The sequence below is a fragment of the Mobula hypostoma genome, chromosome 4 (assembly GCF_963921235.1).
Source record: "Mobula hypostoma chromosome 4, sMobHyp1.1, whole genome shotgun sequence".
Classification (NCBI taxonomy): Eukaryota; Metazoa; Chordata; class Chondrichthyes; order Myliobatiformes; family Myliobatidae; genus Mobula; species Mobula hypostoma.
In genome coordinates this window covers 80,122,957-80,136,668 of record NC_086100.1, presented here as the reverse complement: position 1 = coordinate 80,136,668, position 13,712 = coordinate 80,122,957, and positions in this window count along the sequence as shown.

The window sequence follows — 13,712 nt, the reverse complement described above, 5'->3', positions numbered from 1 at the left end:
GAGGCGTTAGTAATGATCTTTCAAGAATCAGTAGCTACTGGATTGGTTCTATAGAGCTAGAAAATTGCAAATGTCACTTCACTCTTTAAGAAGAGAGGGAGGAAAACAAAGGAAACTATAGGCCATTTAATCTGTCTTCAGTTGTTAGAAAGATGTTGGAGTCTGTTATTAAGGATGAGGTACTTGGAGGCAAAATAAGCCAAAATCAGGTTTCCTAAAGGAGAAATCTTACCTGACAAATCTGTTGGAATTCTTTGTGGAAATAACGGGCAGGATAGACAAAGGAGAATCATTGGATGTTGTTTATTTGGTTTTTCAGAAGGTCTTTGATAAGGTGCCGCACATGAGGCTGCATAACAAAATTAGAACCCATGATATCACAGGAACGATACTAACAAGGAGAGATGATTGATTGACTGGCAGGAAACAAAGGGTAGGATAAAGGAGGACTTTTCTGGCTGACTGTCAGTGACTAGTGGTGTTTTAGCGGGGTCAGGGTTTGGACAGCTTCTTTTCATGTTATATGTCAATGATTTGGATGAAGGAATTGATGGCTTTATAACCAAGTTTGCAGACGATATGAAGATAGGTGGAGAGGCAGGTAGTGTTGAGGAAGCAGGACTGTAGAAGGATTTAGACAGATTGGGAGAATGGGCAAAGAACTGACAGATAGACTGCAGTGTAGGGAAGTGCATGGTGATGCACTTTTCTAGAAAGAATAAAAAGGTAGACTATTTTCTAAATGGGGAGAATATTTAAAAATCAGAGATGCAAAGGGACTTGGGAGTCCTTGAGCAGGATTCCCTAAAAGTAAACTTACACATTGAGTCCATGGTGAGGAAGGCAAAAGTAACATTAGCTTTCATTTCGAGAGGAGTAGAATACAAAAACAAGGATGTGATGCTGAAGCTTAATTAGTCAGTCAGCACTTATAGTATTGTGAGCAGGTTGGGCCCCTTATCTGAAAAATTTACTGCACTGGTTCATGAGAACGATCCCAGAAATGTGAAGGTTTAACATATGAAGAGCATTTGATGGCTCTTACTGTACTCACTGTAGTTCGGAAGAATGAGTGGGCATCTCATTGAATTCTGTGAAGTTATCCATTTTGGTGGCAAAAATAGGAAAACAGATTATTATCTGAATGGTGGCCAATTAGGAAAAGGAGAGGTGCAACGAGACCTGGGTGTCATTATACACCAGTCATTGAAAGTGGGCATGCAGGTACAGCAGGCGGTGAAAAAGGCGAATGGTATGCTGGCATTTATAGCGAGAGGATTTGAGTACAGGAGCAGGGAGGTACTACTGCAGTTGTACAAGGCCTTGGTGAGACCACACCTGGAGTATTGTGTGCCGTTTTGGTCCCCTAATCCGAGGAAAGACATCCTTGCCATAGAGGGAGTACAAAGAAGGTTCACCAGATTGATTCCTGGGATGGCAGGACTTTCATATGAAGAAAGACTGGATGAACTGGGCTTGTACTCGTTGGAATTTAGAAGATTGAGGGGGGATCTGATTGAAACGTATAAGATCCTAAAGGGATTGGACAGGCTAGATGCAGGAAGATTGTTCCCGATGTTGGGGAAGTCCAGAACGAGGGGCCACAGTTTGAGGATAGAGGGGAAGCCTTTTAGGACCGAGATTAGGAAAAACTTCTTCACACAGAGAGTGGTGAATCTGTGGAATTCTCTGCCACAGGAAACAGTTGAGGCCAGTTCATTGGCTATATTTAAGAGGGAGTTAGATATGGCCCTTGTGGCTACGGGGATCAGAGGGTATGGAGGGAAGGCTGGGGCGGGGTTCTGAGTTGGAGGATCAGCCACGATCATAATAAATGGCGGTGCAGGCTCGAAGGGCTGAAAGACCTACTCCTGCACCTATTTTCTATGTTTCTATATTTCTATGAAACCTATCGAATATTGAGAGATCTGGATAGAATGGATATGAAGAAGATGTTTTCTATAGTGGAGGAGTTTAGAACCAAAAGGCACCACCTCAGAATAGAGGGACATCCATTTAGAATAGAAGAGGAAAAATTTCTTCAGCCTGAGGGTGGTGAATCAATGGAAACTATTGCCATAGACAGCTGTGCAGGCCAAGTCATTGGATATAATTAGGGCTGATGTTGATGGGTTATTGAGTAATCAGGATGTTAAATATTACGGGGAGAAGTCAGGAGAATGGAGTTGAGATGGGAAATTAATCAGCCATGAAGGGATGGCAGAGCAAACTCAATGGATTTCTTGACTTAAAACAGCTGTGGGGACGGAAACAACAGAATCAGAATCAGGTTTAGTATCACCAGCAGATGTCATGGAATTTGTAACTTAGAGGTAGCAGTACAATGCAATACATGATACATGTAGAACAAATAATTAAATAAATGAATTACAGTAAGTATATATGTATATTAAATAGTTAAATTAGAAATAGTGCAAAAACAGAAATAATAATAAATAATAACAGAAATAATTTAAAAAAGTGAGGTAGTGTTCATCGGTTCAACATCCATTTCGAAATCGGATGGCAGAGGGGAAGAAGCTGTTCTTGAATCACTGAGTGTGTGCCTTCAGGCTTCTGTACCTCCTTCCTGATGGTAATAATGAGAAGAGGGTCCTTAATGATGGATGCTGCTTTTTTGAGGCACCGCTCCTAGAAAATGTCTTGGATACTACAGAGGGGTGAGTACCCATGATGGAACTGGCTAATTTCACAACTTCTTGCAGCTTCTTTCATTGTGAAAATGTTACAGATGGATGACTCTAAAATTAGATCTAGCCTGTTCTGAGGCAATCAGGCTAGTTATCTGTAATTGTTAAATTCAATACTTTATTCTGAGTGTTGCAAAACATCTTAAGGAAGAACAGCACCTCAACTTCCTTTTAGGAAATCAGCAGTCCAAAACTCAGCTTGAAATCATTAGGGTCATTTACCTAAATTATTTAGTCTGCTACATCCTCCGCAGATGCTAACTGACTTTGCACATATCTCCTACTTTCCCTGTTTCATTTCATATTTCCAGTATTTACAGATTCTTTTATTAGAAATTCAATTCTTATGAATGTCACTTCAAGTAATCTGACCAAACACTTTCTATTTGTACATCATTTCAAAACAAATCTGAGGGTTGCTCTTAAAATATTCAAGTTAATGTGCTTTCAGTATATACAACTGTAATAATATTTTCTCAATACTCACAAAGGAGTAAAGATGGTAGAAAATAAAATTCTCCTTTTTTCAGAAGTGCACACTGTTCAATTTCACGACCACGTTTTGAATTCTGTCTGTAGTTTGACATCCAGATATATTAAAATATGAGTGAATATTTTTAAAGAGATGTTATTTTCACAGCCTTGAATTTCCTGCATGTTGTATTTTCCTTGGGGTTTAATCCTATATGAGAGCAGCTTATTAAATAAAGTGAGCACATACTGGGTTCTGCATCATCAGAACTGAAGTTAGAGAGGAGAATTATGGATCATCATTTCCATTTATCAAAATTCAAAAGAAAAATGACACTCTGGAAAGAAAATTTCCAAAGTGCAATGTAGAATGAACAAATAGGAACATTCAAATAGGAATTGATGCATTTTCTTTCAAGGTGCTTCACATTCTGTCTCTTTCCATTATGTTCATTCCACCATTCCCGACTGAGTCATTAACTTTCCTCCTATAGGTACATTTTGCATTAAGAAAGAGAATATCAATAACTCCTGCTGAGGAAATAAAGATTATTACACACCAGAAAACTAAACTAGATGTGTCATTGTAAGAACAGAAGTTGCAAGACTTTAGTCCAAATTGTTTAAAGATCTTCAGATAATGGTGATAAGAAAAGTATGATCAGAATTGCTGTTGAAAAAACAGAGCAATGGGGGACTTTAATTCTCCTATTGACTGGTGGAACATGACAAGCCCAAATGACATTCAGGTATATGTCCATAGGGATCCCTCATAAATTCTTGAGGTCTTCACATTCAGTGGCATTGTAAACATGGAAGTAATTCATCTTGTTAGTGCAGTAAGCAACACAGCGAGCAGCTACTAAACTTGTTGCCTCGTAGCTCCAGTGACCTAGTTTAATTCTGACCTCTGGTATTGTATGTGCAAAGTTTGCATGTTCTCCCATTGCTGCATTGATGATGTACAGGTTTTCCAGTTAACTGATCACTGTAAGTTGCTCCCTATGTAGGTAGATAGTAAAGTTGCAGGAAATGTGGGGAGAATAAGTTAAAGGGAAAAAACAGTGGGAAGTGGGATTACTCTTTGAGCCATTATAACCTCAGAACATTGAACAGTACAGTGAAGAAACAGGCCTTTCCACAGTGTGGAAATGGTGCAGGTCAGATCATTGGATTTAAAACTAAATCATGTTCAGAGAATAAAATAAAGTGCAGGGAAAAAAGGTAAAAATTGAAACAGATTAAAGTGGACAATGTTAACCAGAAAAACTTATATTATCATTGTATGTAAATGCCCAATAGTATTGTGTAAAAGTTACTTTTTCAGAACATGTTTACAGGGTGGGATGGTTGGGCAGTGGATGGGGCTAGTACTTAGAACAAGATTTGAAGGGCCCACCTTCTCCAGAAAGCAAGTCTAACATTTATTTAGCATCCTTGTCACCCCTGCGTATTTCACAGCCAATGAGGTAATTTGAAGGGGAGCTATCACTCTTTATTAAGCAGCTCAGCAGGCAATTTGTGCAGAGCAAATTCCCCTAATGACCAGATAATCTGTTTCAGTTATGTTATTTAAGACAAAATATTGGCCACAATTGAGGGTATAGCTTCCCTGCTGTTAAAACTAACAATATACTTCATGTGTACCCGAGAAAGCAAGTGAGTCCTCAGCATACAGTTTTACCTGAAAAACAGGACCTTGAAGAATGCAGCGCTCCGTTTGCACTGCATTGAACTTTCAACATTGATCTTATGGTTAAACATCCATTTTGGCCTTATGAATTAAATCTCATTCTGGAGGGTGCTGTGGATTTAAGGCAAAACAGATATTACAAATTAAGGACCCAAAGAACCCTTACAAACTTTGTTATGAGAAAGGGAAATCAAATGTTTTTTTAGATATATAAAGAGTAAAAGAGATGCATGGGCAGATATCAGACTGCTGGAAAATGACACTTGAGAGGTAGTAATGGGAGACTAAGAAATGGCAGACAATCTTGCTAAATATTTTGCAGTCTTTACTATGGAAGACACTAGCAGCACATAGCAATTTGAGAATGTCAGGGGGCAGGAGTGAGTGTAGTTGATATTACTAAGGAGAAGGTTCCTGGTGAAGCTGAAAGATCTGAAGGAAGATAAGTCACCTGGACCAGATGGACTACACCCCAGGGTTCTGAAAGAAGAAGCTGAAGAGATTGTGGAGGCATTAGCAATAATCTTTCATGAGTGGGAAGCTTTTAAAAACCAACAGAAACAACAAAAAAAGCCATAAGAAGAGAAAAGGTGAAATATGAAGGTAAGTTATCCAATAATATAAAATAGTAATATAAAAGGAAATAACAAGTAGTATAGACAAAGGAGAGTCAGTAGATGTTGTTTACTTGGATTTTCAGAAGGCCTTTGGGAAGGTAAGCTACATGAGGCTGCTTATCAAGATATGAGCCCCAGGGTATTACAGGAAAGATACCAGCTTGGATAGAGCATTGGCTGATTGGCAGGAGGCAAAGAGTGAGGATAAAAGAGGGTCTTTTCTGGTTGACTGCCAGTGACTTGTGGTGTTTTTCAGAGTTTGGTTTTGGGATCTCTTCTTTTCCAGAAACACTAGGTTCTGGAATAGTTCTGGAGGACTAGAAAATTGCAAATGTCACTCCACACTTCAAGAGGGAGGGAGGGAGAAGAAAGGAAATTACATGCTAGTTAGCCTGTCTTCAATAAATGGGAAGATGTTGGAGTCCATTATTAATGATGGGGTTTCGGAGTACTTGGAAGCACATGATAAAATAGGCTGAAGACAGCCTGACAAATTTGTTGGAATTGTTTGAGGAAACAACAAGCAGCATGAACAAAGGAGTAAACAACAGGAATTCTGCAAGCGCTGGAAATTCAAGCAACACACATCAAAGTTGCTGGTGAACGCAGCAGGCCAGGCGGCATCTCTAGGAAGAGGTACAGTCGACGTTTCAGGCCGAGACCCTTCGTCAGGTCCTAACGAAGGGTCTCGGCCTGAAACGTCGACTGTACCTCTTCCTAGAGATGCCGCCTGGCCTGCTGCATTCACCAGCAACTTTGATGTGTGTTGCTTAAACAAAGGAGTGTCAGTAGATGTTGCTTATTTGGATTTTCAGAAGGCCCTTGACAAGGTGTCACACATGAGGCTGCTTAACAAGGTAAGGGCCCATGGAGCTGCTTCTTTTCACGTTATATGTCAATGATTTAAATGATGGCTTTGTGGCCAGATCTGTGGATGATCTGAAGATAGGTAGAGAGACTGGTAGTGTTGAAGAAGCAGTGAGTTTGCAGAGGACTTAGCCAGATTGGGAGAATGGTCAAAGAAATGGCAGATGGAATATAGTGTAGGGTATGGTCATGCACATTGGTAGAAGGAATAAAGGTGCTGATTATTTTATAAACAAGGAAATTCAAAATCCGAAGTGCAAAGGGTCTTGGGAGTCCTTGCACAAGATTCCCTAAAGGTTAACTTGCAGGTTGAGTCGGTGGTAAGGAAGGCAAATGCAATGTTAGCATTTGTTTTGAGAGGACTAGAACATAAAGGCAAGGATATATGCTGAGGCTTTATAAGGTATTGGTCAGAGTGCACTTGGAGTTTTGTGAGTGACTCCGGGCCTCTTATCTCAGAAAAGATGCGTTGGTATTGGAGAGGCCCAGAGGAGGTTCATGAGAATAATTCTGGGAACGAAAAGGTTAACATATAAGGAGTTATGGGCCTATGCTCATTGGAGTTTAGAAGAATGGTGGGGGGGCATATCATTGAAATCTATCAAATATTAAAAAGCCTAGATAAAGTGGATGTTGAGCAGATGTTTCCTATAGTGGGGGAGTCTAGGACCAAAGGGCACAGCCTCAGAATGGAGGGATGTTTCTTTAGAACAGACGTGACAAGGAATTTCATTAGCCAGAGTGCAGTGACACTGTGGAATATGTTACCATAGATGGCTGTGGAAGCCCAGTCATTTGGTACATTTAAAGCAGATGTTGATGCCATCTTCATTTAGTCAGGGTGCCGAAGGCTACGGGGAGAAGGCAGGAGATGGAGTTGAGAGGGATAATTAGCCATTATTGAATGGCAGAGCAAACTCAATGGACTGAATGGCCTAATTCTGCCCCTATATATTATCGTCTTAAAGATGATGATGCATCCATGCCCATGTTTAATCTCAATATTTCTGTGACTATTTGGTGAAATTGCAAGGAAAAGACCAAAGGACTTTCAGCATTATTATAAATCCTAAGGATTAAGTATCAGAAGTGTCAAGGATAGTATCTTTATCCCATCACACACTCTCATCTCTAGCCGTTCAAAATGCTTATTCTTTGAGTATCTCCATTTCCGTACCTTTCCCTGTAACCACATTTAGGCCTTTGCCTTCATCCAATTCTGCTTTTTGCACTTTCTTTTTACCAGTGTACTTCCTTTGCCAAAGCGTATAGTAATGTTCTAAATTCTGGAATTTCTTCCCTGAAGCTTTCTTCTTTTCTGTTCATTTCTCCTCCTTTAAGACATAACTTAAGTTCTTGTGCTCTTTGTCCTTGTATCCTCAGGTATACCTTTGCACGACTCTACTCTGATTATAAAGCACCTTGACACATTTTGCTTCATTGAATACATTATACGAAAATAAATTTTTCCTCAAATCAGAGAAAACTAATCATAAGCAAGAAAAAAACCTGCAGATGCTGGAAATCCAAGCAACATACACAAAATGCTGGAAGAACTCAGCAGGCCAGGCAGCATCTGCGGAAAATAGTACAGTTGACATTTCGAGCCGAGACCCTTTATCAGGACTGAAGAAAAAAATGATGAGGAGAAGAGGTAAAAGATGGGGGGAAGATGGGTGACAACTAATGCCTATTTCAGAGATTCTCCACCAGGGGATCTATTGGTCTTAGATTTGATAGGGTGGAGTCCCACACTTTGATCGTTGTTGAAGAATCAACTGAGTTTGGTATGTATATCTTTGTAAGCCTGGAAGCAAACAGTAAATAGAGTCAATTTAGTGACCACACTTGTAAATTTATCCTTTTCTAAAAGTGCAATGGAGTTAATAGCTTTATGTAGTGTATGTCTCAATAGAGGACCTGACAGGCTTAGCATATCAACGGTAATAGTAATGTGCTGTATGCTTGTTATGGTTGAAAGAAAGGGTAGATGAGTTGTTTGCATGGTAAGAACACATATTAAATATGGTTATCTTAGTTCTGTTCCATGGATGACATTATGTGATCTATTTTGAGTTAATGTAGCTCTCCAAGCTCCAAAACCATCTAGGTTCTGCCCAGTTAGAATGCAATATGCAGCCAGAAAAAAAAACAAAGTCGTAACATAAGCTAATTAGCTACACTTTTAGGCTTTTATCACTTACAAAGGAAATGAGAAGAAAGGGCATTGAAATCCAACCAAACACTTACAATAAAAAGATGATAAAATTACATTTTTCTTTGATTACAGCGAATTTGGGATTTAGTCAAGGAAGTAATTGTTCAGTATGAGCTTGAGTAATTTGCTAGCAGAGGAAACTACAGCACTATTAGTCCCGACTAAAGGTTATAAATGTGAATGAATGAATGTTTCACTGGTTTATTTATATTTTTAAAATTCCGAAACAGTTGCACAAAAAAGACTGTCTATTAAAATATTATTAATATTCATAGAAGTTTCATACAAGAAGATATGGAACCTAGAGTTGAAAACAAATCACAGGGACTTTTATTTCAATGAAAAGCAAAACTGGATTAAATGCATAAAATCTCTAAAACCCATCAAAATTATTCATAAAAGATTTATAAGCAATTACATGTTAAATGAAGGATTTGTCAATTATATCCCATATTTCTTTTTAATTCACTTCACAGTGTATTTTAATTAACTTGCTGGATGTTTTATGGATTGGTTTTCATATATGAAAAGAACCAAGTTGAAAGAACAAGTCTTAAGAAGAAAAGGATACGTCAAAGGAGAAAAGAAAAAATGAGTATGAGAATTAGAATGGAAAGAAACATGTTCTGTATCATTACTCCTTTCGCATTATTCCTTCTTCCCCACCCACCTCAAAATTCTTTCTGCTTTATTGCAGCAAGTGACATCAGTGCTATGGAAAGATGCAGTTACAGGATTTCGCCAATACTAAGATAATACATCTCAACTCAGAAACGTAGTTTGGCATTACTGTTTCCCTATTACTTTCCAGTGATCCATCTGAAAAATAAAACTTCAATTAATTTGAACTTCCTCCACACCACGCCCCTTTCCCAGTGCCAATCTTTTTATTGGTTGGAAGGGTGATGGGGGCTGGTGCTAGACAAATTAATTAGATATGATCCTCTGTCCATTACATAGTACTTTATATTATATTCTATAAGCAGGATTGCCAGCTCGCCAGGACTGTTGCGATGTCCATGTGAATTAAAGAATAATTTGCTTGAAATTGCTCAGGAAAAAGGTCATGGACCTATAAAGCAATAATTTTGGAGACTGGGAGGAGAAAACTCATTTCACTGATAGCCAAAAATAATCTAATTGCATAAAATGTAATTGGTTTTCTATTAAATGAAGGGCAGTGTTGCATACAAGAGAAAATCTACAGATGTTGGAAATCCAAGTGACACATACAAAATGCTGGAGGAACTCAGTGGGCCAGGTAGCATCTATGGGAAAGAGTACAGTCAACATTTTGGGCTGAGACCCTTCGGCACGAGGTGTTACATTGTGATATGCATGTGTGGATGATCAGTGATGAGAGTTGAATGAGGTGAGACTCATATCAACAAGAATTCTATTTTGGAAATTTGACCCAGGGAAATCACATGAAGAAATCTCCCAGAATTCATTCACCCATCATTGGTCAGTGCCTACGGCACTAATGTAGTAAATAATCTTTGTCCTTGTTTATACATGACAGCTAGATCTGCACCTATCAAGGAAAACCAGAAAATGTATTGCTAATAGCTTCCTTTGGAGTAATATCACAAGTTGTCAGCATTTAAGCTATTCCCTTCATGCTTTGTGATAATTCTCTGGTGTTATGGTATTATCAAGCTGCCCATGGCAATTCCGCAGTTCTTTGGAAATTCAGGAGTCTCCCACTCATAAGTTACTAAAGGAAGCTGGTTTAAAATTCATGGAGTTAATCTGCTGAAATCTCTGATATGTGTTTCCAATGAGAAAAATTGTTATTACAAGAGAAAGGAGCTGGGGAAATGCCTGATGTACATATGATAGAATGAAAGGTCGGTTGCCAAGTTATTCCACCATCCTGTTACTGAGTTTGAGTCCTGTATACATAATTTTCTACTAGTGGTGGAATTGACCAAAGCAATGCAAAGAAGATAAGCAGTTGCCCAGTGGTTTATGGGGTATAGTGATGAACAGACATGGACCACATTATGCAAGGATAAATAAATACTAGTTTTTTTATGCAGCAAATAATAGAAGTAAATTATTAAGTTGGTTTATTATTGTCACATGTACTGAGGCACAGTGAAAAGCATGTGTTAAGTATCAGCCACACAGATCAATTCATTACAACGATGCATTGAGTTAGTACAAGTTAAAGCAATAATGGAGCATGTTGTGTGCTGGGGCAGCAAACACCAACAGAATCAACAAACTCATTCGTAAGGCCAGTGATGTTGTGGGGATGGAACTGGACTCTCTGACAGTGGTGTCTGAAAAGAGGATGCTGTCTAAGTTGCATGCCATCTTGGACAATGTCTCCCATCCACTACATAATGTACTGGGTGGGCACAGGAGTACATTCAGCCAGAGACTCATTCCACCGAGATGCAACACAGAGCGTCATAGGAAGTCATTCCTGCCTGTGGCCATCAAATTTTACAACTCCTCCGTTGGAGGGTCAGACACCCTGAGCCAATAGGCTGGTCCTGGACTTATTTCCTGGCATAATTTACATATTACTATTTAACTATTTATGGTTTTACTACTATTTATTATTTATGGTGCAACTGTAACGAAAACCAATTTCCCCACGGGATCAATAAAGTATGACCATGAGAATGAAGTGTTACAGGACAAGGAAAATGCAGTGCAGGTAGACAGTAAGCTGCAAGGTCACAACATAATAGATTGTAATAGAATAGATAGAATCTAATACGAAGATTTCTTCGTATTAGATTAGATTAGATTCAACTTTATTGTCATTGTGCAGATACAAAGCCAATGCATATAGCGTCTGACCAGAAATGCAAAGAATAGTGTTATTTACAAAATAACTGCGAATAAAAAAAGTGCTACAGCACACAAATGTGAAAGTACTGAGACAGTACAATACAGATGCAATACTGCTTAGCGCTGTGATGTGAGGTTCAGCAGTGTCACAGCCTCAGGGAAGAAGCTCTTCCTGTGCCTGCTGGTGCGGGAGCGGAGGCTCCTGTAGTGCCTACCATTTGGGAGGAGAGTAAAAAGTCCATGCTTAGAGTGAGATGCATCCCTGATAATGCTTTTCGCCCTGCCCAGGCAGCGTTTATGGTAGATGTTCTCAATGGTGGGCAATTGGGTGCCGGTAATCTGTTGGGCAGTTTTCACCACACGCTGGAGTGCTTTGCGGTCCGATATGGGACAATTGCCATACCACACTGAGATGCAGTTGGTGAGTATGCTCTCAATGGTACAGCGGTAAAAGTCTGCCAGTATCCTGGGACAGAGGTGAGCTTTCTTCATGCTCCGCAGGAAATAAAGGCGCTGTTGAACCTTTTTGATCAGGATGGAAGAGTTCAGGGACCAGGTGAGATCCTCAGAAATGGGGGGGAACCATTCCAATAATCTTATAACAGTGGCATAAAAGCTCTCCCTGGGCCTGGTACATACTTTCAAGTTTTTGTTTCTTTTGCCTAATAGGAAGGTGCTGGAAGACAGAATGTCTCAGATGGATGGGACCTTTGTGCTGCCTGCTTTACTGAGACAGTGAGAAGAATAGACAGAGTGCATAGAGGGAAGACTGAACTCAGTGAAGTGCAGAGCTGTGTGCACAACTGTCTGCTGTCTCTTGAGGTCGCGAGCAATGAAGCTGCCATACTAAGCCACAATACATCTGGATAAGATGCTTTCTATGGTGAATTAACAAAAAAATTGCTAAAGGTCAAAGGGGGACATGCAGAATTTCTTTGCTTCCTGAGGAAGTATGGCTGCTTTCTCAGTTGGCATTAACATGAGTAGACCTGGAAAGGCTTTTGGTGATACTTTCTCTTAGAAATTTGAAAGTCTCAACCCTCACGGCCACAGCACCATTGATTTAAGCAGTAGCATGTGAACTGCCCTCTCCTTCCTGAAATCAATGACTAGCTCTTTTGGTTTGCTGACATTGAGGGACAGGCAAACTTTGAAGAAATCTGTATGCCTTGAAACCCAATGCACGCAACAAAATTGGTACTTGTTTCTCATTGGCTATTTCAATTGCTTCAAAATAGTTTGAATTTGCTCTGTATCAAATAAAGTTATCTGCTGTGTAAATCTATCTTTCCGATGTAGCCAGCCATTTCTGCTCTTTTAAAATTATTATCACCTAGTACTCATTGTTTATGAACCTAGAATTCTTCTGTTTACAGCCTTTTTTAATACTCGAAAGTCACTGCGCAGATATTTTAGTTAATGTTCTTTCCTGTGCTTTTTTTACTCAGACGTCTCGCTACAATTCAACAGGTTGGTAGCAGTTTTGGGTTTGTTTTGAAAATACCTCATAACCACTGTCATGTTTTGTACCTTCAAGACATTAAACTAATTCAGAGGTAGACACAAACGAAATGTAAGTCTAACTTTGTCTTTACTTTAAGTGAGGTGCATGCCTATCAGCCTATCACATGGTAGTGTGAACATATGTAATTCATGTATTTATACATATAATCTGCAATGAGTTATCTAATTCACCATCATCCCTGTGCCAAAGAAGTCTTCAGTGTCCTGCCTCAGTGACTACCGTCCAGTTGCACTCACATCCATCATCATGAAGTGTTTCGAGAGGCTCGTCATGAGGCACATCAAGATCCTGCTGCCCCCCTCACTGGACAGCCTGCTGTTCACGTATCGTCCCAACCGCTCAACAGACGATGCCATCACCACCCCCCTCCACCTGGCCCTCACCCACCTGGACAAAAAAGACACATATGTTCGAATGCTGTTTATAGATTTCAGTTCAGCATTCAACACAATCATTCCTCAGCAATTAATTGGAAATCTGAGCCTGCTGGGCCTGAACACCTCCCTCTGCAACTGGATTCTAGACTTCCTGACTGGAAGACCTCAGTCAGCCCAGATTGGAAGCAGCATCTCTAACACCATCACACTGAGCACGGGGGCCCCCCAGGGCTGTGTGCTCAGTCCACTGTTGTTCACTCTGCTGACCCACGACTGTTCAGCAATACAGAGCTTGAATTACATCATCAAGTTCGCCGATGACATAACTGTGGTGGGTCTCATCTGTAAGAACGACGAGTCAGCATACAGAGAAGAGGTGCAGTGGCTAACGGACTGGTGCAGAGCCAACAACCTGTCTCTGAATG